This window comes from Phyllobates terribilis, unplaced genomic scaffold, assembly GCF_046119375.1.
Source record: "Phyllobates terribilis strain yellow unplaced genomic scaffold, ASM4611937v1 Scaffold_4__5_contigs__length_816908805, whole genome shotgun sequence".
Taxonomy (NCBI): Eukaryota; Metazoa; Chordata; class Amphibia; order Anura; family Dendrobatidae; genus Phyllobates; species Phyllobates terribilis.
Window position 1 is genome coordinate 317324902 of NW_027362764.1, and position 13419 is coordinate 317338320.

General features: G+C 43.4%; 1 pseudogene; it reads right to left on the bottom strand.

The window, feature by feature from the left end:
- Positions 1-1151: 1151 nt before the first annotated feature.
- LOC141264654 (cingulin-like) overlaps positions 1152-13419 on the bottom strand; it is a 28705-nt pseudogene continuing 16437 nt past the window's right edge.

The following is a 13419-nucleotide window of genomic DNA, read 5'->3' on the forward strand; positions in this document are numbered from 1 at the left end:
GCGAGGCTGAGACTGCACCACACCCCAATGATGAGCGGACTTTACTTATCTTTTTTTCTTGCATAATTCCAACTCACGACTGTCAAAGCCATTGGTCAAATCTGGGTAGGTCCATGTGATGGTGATGTAAGTAAGGCTTTAGCACAACTTGAAAACAAGTGGATTTTCAGGCTAGGTACAGTGGCACCCACAGGATTAAATGAGCACTTTGGCTTTGGCGCTTTTCTCTAATTTTATGTGGGTATTTTAAAAATTCACATGTTTTTCTTCATTTTCTGATATTTTAATAGTCTTCTGATCCATTCCCTTTGAGAGCTAGTGGTGGTTATAATCTTTCATATTATATCTAGAAGTGTGGTACTGATAGTCTATATGGTTGTTTTTGTTATGATGGTAAAATAATTTCTTTTATCTTTTTTTTAGTATCTGTAGTGGAGATGGTTCTGGCAGCAGTTGAGCCCTTGTGAATGGGATCCACACCCCTCTATATAAGGCAAGTCAGCTTTAAAGAATTCTTGAGCCAGACCAATTCAAGGGGAGTATACAGGACCTACGGACATGGATACCAATGGAGTGGATTAACTACAACTAAACACATGACAGTACCACTTTCCCCAGATAAGTGAAACCTCCTCTACTTTATAGAGTAATTAAACTTATAATTTTGGATACTGGCTCTATGTATACAATCACCTTTGCAAAAATGCCTCTCTTTATCAATTTTGTGGCTTCTACTGTACCCTGCATTTGGGTTCTCTTAGGGACACTTGTGGCGTTTGTCATATGTGGGAACCTTTACCTTTTATGAAAAATCCAGTCTAGATCAAATAATAGGATCATATTGCTTGGCAACATGCTATGCAAGGGTAATTTTCAGCATCGAATCGTTGTTTGCGAACTTTGAGGGACACTGGCAGGGTATACTAGGTATGGGGACCTGTACCTTTTATGAAGAATTAATTCCAGATTAAATAGTATGATTACATCTTATCAGCTACACACTGTGCGAGGACTATTTTTAAACTTGTACATTGTGGCCCCACTACTATACCATACAGTGGGAAAAATAAGTATTTGATACACTGCCAATTTTTAAAGTTTTCCCACCTACAAAGAATGGAGAGGTCTGTAATTTTTATTGCAAGTATACTTCAACTGTAAGAGACAGAATATTAAAAGAATATCCAGAAAATCACATTGTAAGATTTTTACATAATTAATTTGCATTTAATTGCATGAAATAAGTATTTGATACAATAGAAAAACAGAACTTAATATTTGGTACAGAAACCTTTGTTTGCAATTACAGAGGTCAGCATTTCCTATAGTTCTTGACCAAGTTTGAACACACTGCAGCAGAGATTTTGTCTCACTCCTCCATACAGATCTTCTCCGGATCTTTCAGGTTTCGGAGCTGTCGCTGGGCAACATTGAGTTTCAGCTCCATCCAAAGATTTTCCATTGGGTTCAGGTCTGGAGACTGGCTAGGTCACCTCAGGACCTTGAAAAGCTTCTTACCGAGCCACTCCTTATTTGCCCTGGCTGTGTGCTTTGGGTCATTGCCATGCTGGAAGACCCAGCCACGACCTATCTTCAATGCTCTTTCTGAGGGAAGGAGGTTGTTGACCAAAATCTTGCGATAAAGGACCCCATCCATCCTCCCTTCAATAAGGTGCAGTCGTCCTGTCCCCTTTGAAGAAAAGCACCCCCAAAGTATTGATGCTTCCCCCACCATGCTTCACAATTGCTACTGTGTTCTTGGGATTGTACTCATCCTTCTTCTTCCTCCAAATAAGGCGAGTGGAATTAATATCAAAATGTCATAATTTGGTCTCATCTGACCATATGACCTTCTCCCTTGCCTCCTTTGGATCATCCAGATGATCATTGGCAAACTTGAAATGGGCTTGAACATATGCTGGCATGAACAGGGGAACCTTGCGTGCCCTGCAGGATTTTAATCCATGACGGGCGTAGTGTGTTACTAACGGTAATGTTTGAGATTGTGATCCCAGCTCTTTAAGGTCACTGACCAGGTCCTCTCACCTAGTTCTGCGCTGATTCCTGACCTTTCTTAGAATCATGCTTTCCCCCCGACGCGAGATCTTGAATGGAGCCCTAGACTGAGGAAGTTTGACAGTCATCTTGTGTCTCTTCCATTTTGTAATAATTGTGCCAATAGTTGTTGCTTTCTCAGCAAGCTGCTTGCCTATTGTCATGTAGCCCATACCAGCCTTGTAGGGGTCTACAATTTTGTACCTTGTGTCTTTAGACAGCTATTTGGTCTCTGCCATTGTGGAGAGGTTGGAGTGTGATTGATTCAGTGTGTGGACAGGTGTCTTTTATACAGGTAATGAATTCAAATAGGTGCAATTAATACAGGTAATGTGGGCAGAGTAGGAGGGATTCTTAAACAAAAACAGGTCCGTAAGAGTCAGAATTCTTGCTGGTTGGTAGGTGATCAAATACTTATTTCATGTAATAAAATGGAATTTAATTATTTAAAAATCATACAATGTGATTTTCAGGTTTTTATTTTAGATTCTGTTTCTCACAATTGAAATGTATCTATGATAAAAACTGCAGTGTATCAATTACTTATTTTCCCTACTGTTTAGTCATCTAACAGAGCTAAGGCATGTTTATTCATATCGTTGTTCTTTTCTAGTACCCCTGTCATTTATCATGTTCACGGCCATTAAAATTTCAATCACACATTGAACTTATGATACTAGATTGGAATTTCCTTATTGTTTGGTCATCCCTTTCATTAAATCATTTATTCCAATCTTGTGTTTAAATCCTTTAATATCACTTTCATTGTGGTTTCCACTCATATTACACATGGTCACAACTCTATATAGGATTCAACTAAATGCTCTATCCACAATTTTGGCTCACTACACAGTCATCAGCATTCATTCACAATATGGAACAATGTGATCTTTAGGGCACTTGTCCATCTATGAATCTCTTTAAACTGTTGTATTCTGCCCAAGAATTTTGTCAATGTAGTACTGAGACTCCTCTCTACATACAACACACTACCTTACTCACCTTCGTTAAATCCTAATTTTACTCACATATTCCACTTATCCTACTTTTTAATAAAATAGGTGGCAATATCTACCATTTATCACTCATTATTTTAAAGTCAAATATCAACACATAATAACATCATTCATTTGTTTGCACTCATATACTACCTCCTGCTATCTTTGATGTGGTTATTTCAATTAGGTTTTGGAATAGCCAAGTTTTATTCAATAAACACTATGGACATTTAGTATAAGCATTTATATTTATTCACTGTTTCTTTACAACCAAAGAGTGTGGTTACATTGTCTTTCCCCCTACCAACTTGTGTTTAACCACTTCACTCCCTAAGCCTGTTTTCACCTTCATGACCAGGCCAATTTTTACAATTCTTGTTTTAGCCCCAGATTTTATATTTTCACACTGGGAAATGGGTAAAAACGGCAACAAAAATTGTCCCACAATTTGTGCTGAATGTAGACATATAGTAGTGTTCAAAATAATAGCAGTGTGTTCAAAAACATGCGTTAAGCCCAAAATCTTTACACTAGTTTTTATTTCCATGCATTGGGAACATTGCACATTGTTTGTTTTCTAATTCAAAACGTGAAGAGAAATGTATATAATTTAAACTACTTTACAGAAAATAACAAAAAATGAACATTGGGCTGTTCAAAAAATAGCAGTGTCTGCATTTGTCTTTACAAACTCACAATATGTACTCTTTTTTTTTAGGATTTAGCATGCCTCTGAATCACTAACCTAATATTTAGTTGTGTAACCACAGTTTTTTTAGAACTGCTTCACATCTTCTATGTTGCATAGAGTCAACCAACTTCTGGCACCTGTCAACAGGATGCTTTGACTACATTCAACAATTTATTGGCATTTGTTGGCTTTGCCTCAAATGTCACCCCACAAGTGTTCTATCGGAATAAGGTCCGGGAATTGGGCTGGCCACTCCATAACTTCAATTTTGTTGGACTGGAACCAAGATTTTTCTTGTTTACTGGTGTGTTTAGGGTCGTTGTCTTGTTGAAACACCCATAGGAAGGGCAAATCCTCTTTAGCATAAGGCAACATGACCTCTTCAAGTATTTTAATATATGCAAACTGGTCCATAATCCCTGGTATGTGGAAAATAGGTCCAGCACCATAGTAAGAGAACATGCCCATATCATGATGCTTGCACCACCATGCTTCACTGTCTTCAGAGTGTACTGTGGCTTGAATGCAGAGTTTGGGCTTCATTAGACCCAAAAAGAACAATTTTACTTTCATCAGCCAACAAAATGTTTCTCCATTTCTCTTTAGGCCAGTTGATGTGTTCTTAGTCAAATTGTATCTGCTTCAGTACGTAGTTTTTCTTAACAGTGGAACTTTGTGGGGACTTCTTGCTAAGAGATTAGCTTCACACGGGCATCTTCTAACTGTCACAGTACTCACAGGTAACTTGAGACTGTCTTTAATCATCCTGGAGCTGATCATTTGCTGAGCCTTTGCAATTCCGGCTATTCTTCGATCTATTTGAATGGTAGTCTTCCATTTTCTTCCACTTCTCTCTGGTTTTGCTTTCCATTTTAAACCATTGGAGATCATTTTAGCTGAAAGCCTATCATTGTCTGCACTTACAAGTTTTACCCTCTCCAATCAACTTTTTAATCACCCATATTTCTCAGGCTTTCAAGGAGAAATGAATGTACATGTGCTGGCTTCACCTTTCAGTAAGAGCCACCTGATTCACACCTGTTTCTTCACAGAATGATTGACCTTGCTAATTGAACTCCACACTGCTATTTTGAACACATCCCCCATAAAATTAATTATTCAAATACAAAGACTCAAAAACATGCAGATCATGAATGCGCAGTCTGTTGGTTTTCTTAAAATCTACTGCACCAACTGGTAAATTGTATGACATGTGGTAATATAATTTATACCAAAAACAGTGATCAATCTGGTTAGTCATATTGGACTGCTCTTATTTTGAACACTACTGTACCCCATATGTGACTGCATAGTACTGCTTAGCTACACAGCGAGGCTTGGATTGGATGGAGCCCTATTTGCTTCCTGGAGCGCAGATTTTCCTAGAATAGTATGTGGACTCCATATACAAAGCTCTTAAGTGCTAGAATAGCAGAATCCCCCTCGAGTAACCCCATTTTGGAAATTATACCCCTTTAGGAATTTATATACAGGTTGTAAGGCAGTGCTAGTCATCACGCTGGGGGACACTCGCTTCACTGGGTCAATTAAAGCACACATGCAACGACTTTCCGGCATTTTACAATCGAGCAGTTTATTACACTTCATTACTGCTTCTGAGTCCATCTCAGTGGCTCACCGACAAATTACACATATAATGCCCAAGAGCCTTTCCAGTGACAGATATGTCCACTTGGCTCCCGATACAGCCTTCAGCAAGGTAACAATATAAATGTCCACATCAAGCAGTGTTTTACCTTTGCCGGGTTTTAGCTGCTTCAGTCTGATTTGTTCTGCCACCGCTGTGGCTTTACAGCTTCCCAGATGGGGGTCTCCAGCCCTCGTACCATCCAAGACTACTGGCATCTCTTGCACACACAGGATCCAGTCTCCGCCTTTCAGGACTCTTGTCTTTCAAGCCTCTTGCCCTCCAAGGCTACTGGTATGTTTACACACATAACATCCAGCCTCTGCCTTTCAGGCTTCACCAGGCCTCTCTAGGCCTCACTAAGCCTCTCCAGGCTAATGGTGTCCCACACAGGGAACAGGCCTCACGCCTTGTCACACTGTCTCAAAACTACCAGGGTTTATATATCATCCAGTGCACACACAGGACCTGTGCCGATGTCACAGTCATGTGATCAGACCTTCTGTGTGCACAGGACCTGTGCTGATGTCACAGTCATGTGATCAGTCACCTGAGGGGGAGGTACATGGTCAGCCAAAACACACCCTGGACCATTACAGTAATGCCGCAAGCCGCTGCATTACAAGGTGTAGTTACTATTTTAACTTCATGGGTGTTTTCCACAAACAAGCAGCAGTGAATGTTGCTGAGTGAAAATTGCAAACTGCGTTTGTAGTGATCAGTACGTTAAACCAAGCTCATGCTTCTGGAGATATGCATCCGTAAATTCGGGGGGCTCTCATCACTACAGAAATGGCAAACATGTGGACGCTAACTGCTGTTTAGACACACCTGGGCTCAGAAAGGAGGACCGGCATTTGAATTTGAGAGTGCAGAATTTGCTGGTTTTCTTTTGGGCGGCAAGGAAACTTTTAACTTTTCCAGAGCTTTGTACTACCAGTAACGTGGAAGCCCCCTATATTTCCGATAACAGATGACGGACTTGAGTGTTGGCTTTTTTTGTGGATCAAGTTGAAGCTTTTGTTTGGAAAATTTTACATAACATTTTGGATCACATTTATTCTGCGCTGTATGCTGAGCACTTACACCAAGGTTTCCATTTAAATCTTGAATGATGTGATTCAGATGAAACCCCTGAGGGATTCATTCACTATAATAAGAGTTACTATGGACTCCACCTGGCCTCTGTTCAGCGGTGTCCTTTTTTTTCAGACGTGCACAAAACTATGGCCAACGATTTATTCTTCAGGTCAATGTGATTACAGCGATACCAGAGTTATAGCAGGTTTTTATGATTGACAGCTGTCACAAACTAAAAGAAGCTTGCCGACAGTCATATGAGGGCTTTTTTTTTGCAAAGGAGTTGGCGTTTTTACTGGTACCAATTTCGGGCACATTACATTTTTTGATCGCTGTCCATTCCGATTATTGGGAGGCAGAATAAACAAAAAACAACAATTCAGGAATTGTTTTTTTATGTTGTTCCGCATGTGGTCAAATTTAGAGGCAGCTTTATTCTTTGGGTCAGTACAATTACAGCAAAACCACATTTATATTGTCTTTTGTTATTTTGGCGCTTTTATGCAATAAAAATTATTTTATTGAAAAAAATAATTATTTTGGATCACTTTATTCTGAGACCTTTACAGTGGGGAAAAAAAGTATTAAGTCAGCCACTAGTGTTGAGCGAGCATGCTCGACACTGCTCGGTACTCGTGCGAGGATCTCACTACTCGGGATGCACCGAGCATTTTCGGGTTACTTGGGCGGGAGCTCAGGTCTCCGCCCTGCATGTTTGGCGCTCTTTACAGAACCAATGAACATGCAGGGATTGCCAGCCAGTAACTGTAATGCCGAAGCCATGTTGGTTGTGGGCATTACAGTGATTGGCTGGCCGCACAGCGTCACCTCGAGTATTTAAAACTGGGCGCCGCCATCTTGGACACAGTCGCTCCGGATCAGACAGTGTAGGGAGAGTGCTGCTGAGATAGGCAGAGATTTATATTGCAAAATAGGTAGTGTAGGGTCTCTAAAGCCTGAAAAATCAAAGAAACAGTCCTTCTGAGGACTAATATCCATCCCAGATATCAGGCAGGCAGGCTGTATAGGAGACACAGTGGTTATACCAACAAACACTGCATTACAGTCTTGTGTGCTGCTGCTGCTCAAATTGCTAGACTTAGCCCCAGGTCTCAGGGGCCAGGAAAAATCCTTTTTTTCTTTTCATCTAAATCATCTAAAGGATCTAAATTCTCTTTTTTTTTTTTCTCCTCAGTCAGACTGTACAAATACCCGTCTTATTAACCTTTTGGTATTCCCCCCCCCAAAAAAAAAATTGAGTGTGCCTGTGAGTGTTCTGACACAAATATATCTGTTTAAAAGAGTCTGGTTTCGGCCAGATAACTAGAACTGTGGTTTTGCAGTTCCACGGTTCAAATCTCTGTATTATCCACTTTTTTGCCTTTTTTCCATAAAAAAAAACAGTTTGAGTGTCTCGGTGACTGTTCAGACATAAATATATCTGTTTAAAATATTCTGGGGTAGGCCAGAGAACTAGAACTGTGGTTTTCCTCTTCCACGGTTCAAATCTCTGTATTATCCACTTTTTTGCCTTTTTTCCATAAAAAAAAACAGTTTGAGTGTCTCGGTGACTGTTCAGACCCAAATATATCTATTTAAAAAAGTCTGGTATACGCCAGGAAATTAGAACTGTGGTTTTCCTCTTCCACGGTTCAAACCTAGGTGTTATCCACCTTTTTGCCTTTTTTCCATAAAAAAAGAAAGTTTGAGTGTCTCGGTGACTATTCAGACACAAATATATCTATTTAAAAAAGTCTGGTATACGCCAAGAAATTAGAACTGTGGTTTTCCTCTTCCACGGTTCAAATCTGGGTGTTATCCACCTTTTTGCCTTTTTTCCATAAATAAAACAGTTTGAGTGTCTCGCTGACTGTTCAGACACAAATATATCTGTTTAAAAGATTCTGGTGTAGGCCAGAGAACTAGAACTGTGGTTTTCCTCTTCCACGGTTCAAATCTGGGTGTAATTCACCTTTTTGCCTTTTTTCCATAAAAAAAACAGTTTGAGTGTCTCGCTGTCTGTTCAAACACAAATATATCTGTTTAAAAGATTCTGAGGTAGGCCAGAGAACTAGAACTGTGGTTTTCCACGGATCAAATCTCCCATTTATTACCCTTTTGCCATTGATTGTGCGAGTGTAAGCTATTTTACTTCATTTACAATGGGCAAGGCGCGTGGCAAGGGACGTGGAACTGGACGTTCTGGTGATGGTGCGTGCAGAGGATGGGGCCATGGCCAAGGTGAAAATGTGCCACAACCAACAGCCACATCTTCTTGCTACCAGTTCTTGACCGAATTACTAGGGAAGCACACAACACCACTATTGCCAACTGATCAGTGTGAACAGGTTATTAATTGGATAGCAGGTAATACTTCCAGTCACCTGGGAACCACCACCTCCGGTCTGTCTTCCACACGGTCAAGTCTTAGTAGCCGTGAGTCTCGACCACATACTCCTCCTCACTCTGATGTTCCTTCCTCCCATCATGTCGAGGGTCGTCAGACAGCAACTGATCGCACACTTGGACACTCTGAAGAGCTGTTCACTGGTCCATTTCCATATTTGGGCCCCTCGCCTGCTCCGCTTGAAGTGGTGGAAGAGGAGATCCCATGTAGCAATGGCCAAATATTTGAACAGCCACAGCCACAAGAAGGCGACGCTGGCAATTTGTCACAAGAGGTGGACGATGACGAGACACAATTGCCACGAAGTGAGGAGGAGGACCGTGGTGCGGAAGTGGAAGAGGAGGAGGTGGTGGATGATCTAGTAACTGACCCAACGTGGCAGGAGGACACGCAGAGCGAGGCCAGCAGCACACAGGGGGAGGGAGGCAGAGTACCTCAACAGGCAGGAAGAATCAGTGTGGTGGCCGCAGACAGAAGCGGGCAACCGTTCCCCGTAACACCAACACGAGGGACGTTGCCAGTATAATCGGTAGGTCTTCCAGAGTCTGGAATTTTTTTAAAGACTCTGCTGATAACCCCAAAAAGGCCATTTGTACCACCTGCCAGGCCAGCATCAGCAGAGGTGACAAAACTACCAGCTTGACCACCAGCAGCATGATCAGGCACATGTCAGCAAAGCACCCGACTTTGTGGGGCGAACCCCAGGGTCCACGACCAGTGTCAGCGGGTTTCACCACTGCTTCTTCCGCTGTTGTGCATGTAAGGCAATCCCCTGTCCATACTGCAAGCAAAGATGCCCCTCCTCTCAGTCTTCACTTGTTATGGCAGTTTCTCAAGAAATAGCATCAACGTCCACGTCTCACAGCAGCGTTCAATTTTCCATATCCCAGACCTTTGAATGAATTCGCAAATTCTCAGCCAACATTCTACAGGCCACAGTCCTAAATTCACACATTTCACGACTGCTTGCGTTGGAAATACTGCCTTTTAGGCTGGTGGAGACGGGATCCTTCTGCAACCTTATGGCGGTGGTCGTCCCTCAGTACTCGGTCCCCATCCGACACTATTTTGCCCGGTGTGCCATCCCCGCACTACACAAGCACGTATCCCAAAACATCTGCCGTACCCTCAACAATGCAGTTACTGGGAGAGTCCACCTGACAATGGACACGTGGACAAGTGCTTGTGGCCAGGGACGGTCATCTCACTGACGACACACTGGGTAAACATAGTGGAAGCCGGGACCCAGTCGGACCATTGGGACGGAACACATCCTCCCCACACCGAGGATTGCGGGCCCTATCTCTGTCAGAGTTGCCACCACAGTGTACTGCTCCTGCACCTCATCCTCCTCCTCCTCCTCATGTTCAGCCTCCATCTCAGATATCACCACATCAGTTAAAAGCTGGAAGAACTGCAGTACTGCCTCAGCCAAGCGGCAACAGGCTGTGCTGAAACTCATAAGCTTAGGTGATAAACCTCACACTGCTTGTGAGTTGTGGACAGCTGTGAAAGAGCAGGCAGATCTGTGGCTGAAACCGCTGAACCTACATCCAGGCATGGTCGTGTGTGACAATGGCCGTAACCTGGTAGCGGCTCTGAGGCGAGGCGACATCACACACATACCATGCCTGGCTCATGTGCTTAACCTCGTGGTTCAGCAGTTTCGTAAATAATACCCCGAGTTTCCAGATCTGCTCGTCAAAGTACGCCGCCTGTCAGCTCATTTTTGCAAGTCGGCTACAGCTTCCGCCGCCCTTGCTGTGTTGCAGCAGAGTTTGCAGCTTCCGGCACACCGACTGGTATGTGATGTCCCCACACGTTGGAACTCTACCCTCCACATGTTGCAAAGGATTTGTTTGCAGAAGAGAGCAGTTGTGGAGTACCAGCTGCAACAAGGCTGTCAATATTCAGGTCAGACTCCACACATAAGACCTCAGGAGTGGACCTGGGAGTCTGACATATGTACCATCCTGACAAACTTTGAGGAGTCATCATTAGTGTCAGCATCCCACTTGTCTGTCTTTTGCAATGCTCTCTGCAGAGAATTAAAGAGGAGGCATTGCAGCCAGAGTATGAAGAGATAGATCAAGAAACTGTAGTGGGCGATTACACAGCCCAGCCTCATCTCATCCCAATATGCATTGGGGGACAATGAGGGAGAGGAGGAGGAGGAGTAGGAGGAAGAACAGGAGCTGGTATCATGTGCTGTAGACAGTAGTACCCGTACAACTCGGTTCAGCGTGGGTGGCCTGAGGACAGTGGGGAGGAGGAGGAGAGCATGGTCAGTCGTCATCTTTGTGAGGACACGGAAGTCTTGCCCGTTACCAGTCTGGCGCGCATGGCTGACTTTATGTTACGCTGCCTTAACCGTGACCCTCGCGTTGTCAAAATGTTGGGTGACAGTCATTACTGGTTGGTGACACTTTTAGAGCCACGCTACAATGAGAACTTTCACTCTCTTATTCCTGAGGTGGAGAGGTCTACAAAAATGGGGCAGTAACAGAAGGCCCTTGCTGCAGAACTGTTAAAAAAATTCCCATCTGAACACACCAGCGGCAGAGGTCACAGTTTGTTGCCCAAACAAGGCGTACAGGCGAGAGAGATGCAACTTCAATCCAGCAGAGGCAGGGGAGCACTGTCAATGTTCTGGGACAGTTTTCTGAGACCCGCCCAGCTGACAGGCCCTGAGGCGCGGGGTACTCTCACAAGGAGTGGAAAGTTTCAAAAGATGGTGAGGGAGTACCTTGCCGACCGTACCAGCATCCTCTGTGATTCCTCTGTGCCTTTTAATTATTGGGTATCCAAGCTGGACACTTGGAATGAAATCGCTCTGTACGTCTTGGAGATCCTGGCCTGCCCTGCCGCTAGCGTGTTATCGGAGCGTGTTTTTAGTGCTGCTGGGGGAATTATAACTGATAAGCGCACTCGCCTGTCAACTGACAATGCTGACAAGCTGACCCTTATCAAAATGAACAAGGGCTGGATTGGGCCAGACTTCTCATCAACAGCAAATGACAGCAGAGTAACATAAAGTCAATTCCACTGTGTTATTTCGGGAGGTGTATTCCCATGCACCGCTTCACACCCACACATGGGTATATGCTTCCTCATTTCGGCAGTTTTTTTCTCTTCTCCTTATCCTCAGCCTCCACCACCACTATACCACCAGGGTGATCGTGGTCAGTTGCCAGCATTGCAAGTTCCTCCGTCATAATTTTTGGCAGCTTTTCCTTGGAAGGCATAGGCAAAGACTATGGGAGACCCACTCCCCAATAATGGGAATAATGTTTTTAATATGCTGTACTGCATGGCTCTTTTAAGGGGCATTGCAAGTTCCTCCGTCCTAATTTTTGGCAGCTTTTGCTTGGAAGGCATAGGCAAAGACTATGGGAGACCCACTCCCCAATAATGGGAATAATGTTTTTAATATGCTGTACTGCATGGCTCTTGTAAGGGGCATTAAAATCATCTTGTTAAGCTACTGTGACCTCCACGTCTCTTCCAAGGGTCATTGATATTGTCTTTTTATTCCACTGCGACCTCCACGTCTCTTCCAAGGGGCATTAAAACCGTCTTGTTAAACCACTCTGAACTCCACATTTCTTCCAAGGGGCATTAAAACCGTCTTGTTAAGCTACTGTGACCTCCACGTCTTTTCCAAGGGGCATTAAAACCGTCTTGTTAAACCACTCTGAACTCCACAGCTCTTCCAAGGAGCATGGAAATGTTGTTTTTAATTACCTCTAACCTCCACGACTCTTCCAATGGGCATTGCATTTCCTCCTAATTTTAGTCAGCTTTTGCTTTTCAATGCATAGGCGAATACTAAGGGAGACACACTCCCCAATAATGGGTAGAAGGTTTTTAGTACGCTGTAATCCACGTCTGTTTCAAGTGGCATTGCAGTTCCTCATAATTTTTGGAAAGCCTTCCATTCACTGCTTAGGCCAACAGTGTACAGTAGACCCAGTTGCTATAAATGGAAAAAACGGTTTAGTTAAGGCCCTCTGACCTCCATGTCACTTCCAAGGGGCATTGGAGTGCCTCAAAATTTTTGGTAGGCATTGCACTCACTGTATGCTCTATAACTGTGTAGCCGAACCACTCCTTTTGGTACAGAAACATATCCTACAAGGCATGTGTGGTTGACTGGCCTGATATTGATGTGAATGGTCCCTGTTCCTCCTGCTCTTTCTCATTTGCCACCACCTCATCCATCATTCATCACCTGAAGCTTTGTTTTAACGGGAGTCATAGAACTGGGATAGTAGCAGGAAAACATCCAGCTATCCTCGGAGGAGGTAGGATATGCGGCAAAACGCTGACCACCTCAGGCCTAGCCGCTACTACATGCATGCGCTTGCATTCCAAGGAACAGAAAGCGAGGAGATGGATGGCCTCATGATCATGAATAATTTACTCGTTGTGTAGGAGGCCGACCACTGTCTACCTTCTGAACTTTGTGTTGAATCCTGATTGACCCAGAACCCGCATTCCTCTATGTCTGGAGGACGTGTTGCATCCCAGTGTCCAACTG